Genomic DNA, 6,053 nt, shown 5'->3' with positions numbered 1-6,053 from the left:
GGTGTGCCATTCGACTGGGAAGAGAAACAGGAGAAGGCATTTCAGACCCTGAAGCGAGCCCTATGCACCGCACCAGTATTATCCCTTCCCGAAGGGACAGAAGATTTTGTTGTATACTGTGATGCATCCAATCAGGGGCTCGGTTGTGTCTTGATGCAACGAGGCAAGGTTATCGCCTATGCCTCGAGACAGCTAAAGAACCATGAGGTGAACTACACAACTCACGACCTCGAGTTAGGAGCGGTCGTCTTCGCACTAAAAATCTGGAGACACTACTTGTATGGGACGAAGAGCGTGGTGTACACTGATTATAAAAGCCTCCAACACATACTGAACCAGAAAGAACTCAACATGAGACAACGTCGATGGGTCGAATTGCTCAACGATTACGACTGTGAAATTAGATATCACCCGGGGAAAGCCAACGTAGTAGCAGACGCCCTGAGCAGAAAAGAGTATTCCGGACGAAGAACCAAGTCGCTAACCATGACTATACATTCACATCTATCCACGCAGATCAAGGAGGCTCAGCTGGAAGCCTTGAAGCCTGAAAATGTGGCGGGAGAATCCCTGCGCGGAATGGATAAAAATATGGAGGTTAAGGGTGACGGAACCTATTACTTTATGGACCGAATCTGGACTCCACGCCATGGAGGTTTTAGGGATTTGGTGATGAGAGAAGCACACAACACTCGTTACTCCGTCCACCCGGGTTCAGATAAGATGTACCTGGATCTCAAAAAGCTTTACTGGTGGCCGAACATGAAAGCGGAGATCGCTACCTTTGTAGGTAAGTGCCTTACTTGCGCGAAGGTCAAAGCAGAATGTCAAAAGCCATCAGGACTCCTCCAACAACCAGAAACACCAGAATGGAAGTGGGAGCGAATCACAATGGACTTCATCACCAAACTGCCCAAGACAGCAGGTGGATTGGATACCATTTGGGTCATTGTTGACAGGTTGACCAAGTCCGCCCACTTCCTACCCATCAGAGAGACAGATAAGATGGAAAAGCTCACTAGGACTTATATAAAAGAAATAGTGCGATTGCATGGCGTCCCTATATCTATTATATCAGACAGAGATAGTAGATTCACCTCTAGATTTTGGCAATCATTACAAAAGGCACTAGGGACGAGGCTGGATATGAGTACGGCCTACCATCCGCAGACTGACGGGCAAAGTGAGAGGACGATCCAAACATTAGAAGACATGCTGCGAGCTTGTGTGATCGACTTCGGGAAATCGTGGGATACACACTTACCTCTTGTGGAGTTTTCCTACAACAATAGTTATCACACGAGCATCAAGGCAGCTCCATTCGAAGCCCTCTACGGACGAAAGTGCAGATCCCCGTTGTGCTGGGCCGAGGTGGGAGACACTCAGTTAGCTAAAGGACGAGTTCCTGATAGCGCCCTCACTGGTCCAGAGATCATTAGAGAAACGACCGAGAAGATCGTACAGATACGTGAACGACTAAAAGCCGCTAGGGATCGACAGAAGAGCTACGCCGACAAACGAAGGAAACCCTTGGAATTCCAGGTCGGAGACCGGGTCCTTCTGAAGGTCTCGCCCTGGAAAGGCACGATACGCTTCGGGAAGCATGGAAAGTTAAACCCAAGGTACATAGGGCCTTTTGAGATTCTTGCCAGAATCGGCCCTGTAGCTTACAAACTAAACTTACCCCGCGAGCTAAGTAACATACATCCGACCTTCCACGTCTCAAACTTGAAGAAATGTCTGTCTGACGAGACTCTCGTGATTCCCCTCGACGAGATCGAGCTCAACGAGAGCCTCAACTTCGTGGAAGAGCCTGCGGAGGTATTGGATAGTGAAGTAAAGCGGACGAAGCAAAGCCGCATCCCAATTGTGAAGGTTCGGTGGAACGCCAAGCGAGGACCGGAATTCACTTGGGAGCGCGAGGATCAAATGAAACTCAAATACCATCATCTCTTCGCTTAGTAGTATTGTAATATCGTATCTGTTTGTATTCTAAATTTCGGGACGAAATTCCCCTAACGGGGGGATGATGTGACAACCCCAAATCTAATTCCGTTAAAAATCCCATTTTCACTAACGGAAAGCGTCACTATACGCTATTTTACGTAATATTTAGAATCGTCAATATCCGAATATCTAAATTTAAGCATGGTTTGATATTATTATAAGTAATATGTCTCATAGGTGTTATCCCCGTTTAACCTAATAGAGTGGTTTTACCTTCTCAACCACTTCACCCGGGTAAAAAGTTTTAACCCAGTTAACTTTAAACATCGGGTAGCCGTGTATCGGGCGCGATTCTCGAGACATATGCAATGGTGTTCCCAACATTTGAACACTCATTCACTACACACCCACTCTCTCTCTCTACTTTCTCTCTCTAGACTCAAAAACGACCCCGACTCCGCTAATTTCCGACTTCCAAACGTAAGTACCCATCCCCTATCTTATTCTAGACATGCTTCATTGAATTTGAGGGCCAAAAACCATAGGAATCAAGATTCAAAGAGGAGTTTACGGCCTAAGAAGCTCCTTAGGCCGTAAACCCCCAAATTCATGCCCAAGGCCATGTTTTTCTTTCCTTTAAGCTAGTACACTAATTAAGGCTTATGACTAGAAGGGTTTGGACATTAAAACACAAGAAAATGGTGCTTAAAAAGGAGTTTACGGCCCAAGCATGTGCTTAGGCCGTAAACACCTCAAACACCCCATAAATCCATGTTTTAAGCCCCAAAAACACTTCTAGGATGTTAGGTAAATTAGACATGACTCCAAGGAACACTTAGATGCATCAAACATCAACATTTGAGGCCAAAAAGAGGAGTTTACGACCTAGCATAAGCTTGGGCCGTAAACACCCAAGAAATTGTGTCAAAAAAGTCCCTAAACTACCCTAATGCATGAAAGGAATTAATCTAAGGCCTATGGAAGTGTGTTGTACCATTAAACACTTCATTTTGACACCAAATGAAGAGTTTACGGCCAAGGATGTTCTTGGGCCGTAAACTCCCCATAAATATGTGCCAAATTGCTCCAAACTCACTATAGGACCTTCTAGGATTTTTCTAAGCCATTTGGGACCATGTTGTACAAGTAAAACCATCACCTTAAAGGACTTATAGGAGTTTACGGCCCAAGAACAAGTCTTGGCCGTAAACTCCCCTAAAATATCACAAATTTAGATGTTTAATCCTTCCCTCTTGGTCCAAAACACACACCACTAAATCAAGGAAGTGAGATAAGGCCTTAAACACACATTTTGGAGTGTCACAAGAGTTTACGGCCAAGCCTAGGGGGCTTACGGCCGTAAACTCCCAATGAATGGCTTTTAGGCCATAAACTCTAAGATAATAAACTCTAGGACCCTCCCGTAAATCATCCATGGCCTTGTACCACTCCCGGGAACCCTCTCTAGGCCTTAAAACCCCGAAAACGACACTAGAATGTCCAAATACTATAATGAGAAGCATAAGATGACTAACTTCTTGCAAAATACATATTTCATATGCCATTAGGGTCCTAAAAGGTGCTCAAGTGGTTATTTGGTACCAAACGCTCAATCGACACTATTACCCGATTTACCCGATTCACCCGATTTCCGCGATTTCAGGTGAGTTCATACCCCTTTAATGAACCTTTCAAGTGTTTTACATGTTTTAGGGGGGAGATACAAGTTGCTTATAAATGTTTATGCAAAGTTTTACAAAACGATTTCCGAGTTACAAGGGTTAATCGCATGTGATTCACTACTCTTAGTTCAAATCACATGTGATTTGCCCCTATGCCTTAAAAACGGGTTTTACCCTTTTCAAACTATTTTTAAACAGTGAATCAGAATTCAAATGTTCTTTTGGAAAAATACTTTTATTAAATCAATTTGCTTATAAAATGTAACCACTCTGATATATTTATATAAATAAGACTTGGAGGACTTAGGACCGATATCTCGCCTTATTTCCTGTTCTTGTTTGATTGTGGGCTTAGGGTAGTAGTTATCCGTCCGACTGTCGTTGATTTCTTACTTATATAAAATCTGTATATCAGTATGGGATACGAATATTTCTGCTCCCACTAAATGCTAAAGTCACTAACGTGCTAAGAAACACCCCCACTAAGATAACCATAATAGGTATGGTTAGGGTCGTTTCCGCTACTACTCGCTAAAGTTATTTACTAACCACACTATAATACTCACTATTACTAGACGATACACTAGCAAGAGAATACACTATGATCATACTAAAAGATGACTACACTATGACAATAGAGAAAACACTAAACAAACAATAATACACTAACCCGCTATGAGATACTCTATTCGCTATTCACTACGCCCGGAGTGTTCCAGCAGGAGACGACTCTACATGTATAGATCTATACGGGGCAAACGCTATTACATCCCGACTGTTAACTCAGTTCGCGCCGTACAGGCCCAGGGATGCCACTACTTCACTACACTATGCGTGACCGGGAAGGTCATGGGATCCTCTATTATCCACACTATTGGTAATATACAAGGAATGCCCTACAACTACACTAAAATACTACACTAAATGCTAAACCACATCCCGAAGTAAGTAAGTATTTATCACTAAAGGAAGCTCGCACCTCTATCATGAATCACGGGCTTAACTTGTCCTATCACATTTGTTATTTGGAGTTTTGCCAAAGTATTTTTACAATAAATTGTTTTCAAAGAGACAAAGAATGCATACTTTTCACAGATTGCCACTTACAATGTATTTCCTGGAAAATATGGGATTTTTCTAAGTTTCTACTACTTATGAACATAAATGATACATTTTTAAACACTAATGCTTTGTATACAAAAACTCACACTAAACTCTTATGAACTCACCAGCTTTATGCTGATAATTGTTTTCAAAATAACTTGTATCTTCAGGTCAAAGATAGACAGGTACAGACGCAACATTTTTGGAGAAGGTGGAGCACACAAGACCCATCTCTTATTTTTGAATTACTTTTGAGTGATTGTTAAACATTACAGAACACGCATGTAATTAAATTCACTATGTAATACTATGGTTGTATGATTCTTGTTTCTACTATTATGCAATTGTGATGATACTGTTCACTACGTCATGCAATTGTGATGATACCAAACCTTACATGGTATAAAACTATAAACACTAAAGGGCCTAAGTGCTCTGAAATAAAAGTATCTTCAGACTATAAGTATTTTCAAAAATATACAAGTATACCGAACAGTCGAAATTCGTATCTATAAATAGAACAAAACATAAGTAAATGGGTGTTGTGTATTGCAGTTAAACCTGGGCAGTTATGTAGTCGTGTCTAGGGTCAATATAGCTTGGCCAACTATATTCATTCGAGACACGGCCAACATGTGCCTGGGAGTGATTGTGGTACGTGGCATGCCTAAAACTTACCCAATATCCCAAACAACAAATCGTCGCTGCAGCGAACCATGAAATACTATGGGAGTATCTCTCGAGCCGATCCTTTGTAGGAGTTCTTGTATACGCGTTATTCTTTGATAATTACTCTAGTGATAAAATGTTCTATCTTGATAACTCCTTTCTGCTTTATCGCTTAGTATGATGCTATATTTGCCTTGAAGAGATATCTCCTGTCCCATATCTCTTGATTCAATTCAGAGGACTTATGATCCTCTCTTTCCTGATCTTTTTATATCAAGATGCCTCCAAGAAAAAGACCCAGCTCAAAGAACAACGACGATCCCTCTTCGTCGCCACCCCCTCTCCAGTTTGACCTAGCATCACTCCAGACGATGATGACCGCTGCAATGGTAGCAGCTATGTCGCAAATGAACTCTAATGGTTCAGGAGGTGGTTCTCAATCTCAAAACCCTGAAGGTAGTCAGGGACACCAAAGAGGAAATTCTTATAAGGATTTCATGAACGCGAAACCAACATCCTTTAATGGCACTGGAGGTGTCATTTCCTTATCCCGATGGTTCGAGAAAATCGAGTCCATCTTCGAAATCTGTGCTTGTGCTGAGTCTGATAAAGTTAAATTTGCGGCTTGTACCTTCGAAGATAAATCCTTGA

This window comes from Lactuca sativa, chromosome 6 (assembly GCF_002870075.4).
Source record: "Lactuca sativa cultivar Salinas chromosome 6, Lsat_Salinas_v11, whole genome shotgun sequence".
NCBI classification, from domain to species: domain Eukaryota; kingdom Viridiplantae; phylum Streptophyta; class Magnoliopsida; order Asterales; family Asteraceae; genus Lactuca; species Lactuca sativa.
Note: the sequence above shows the minus strand (reverse complement) of the source record.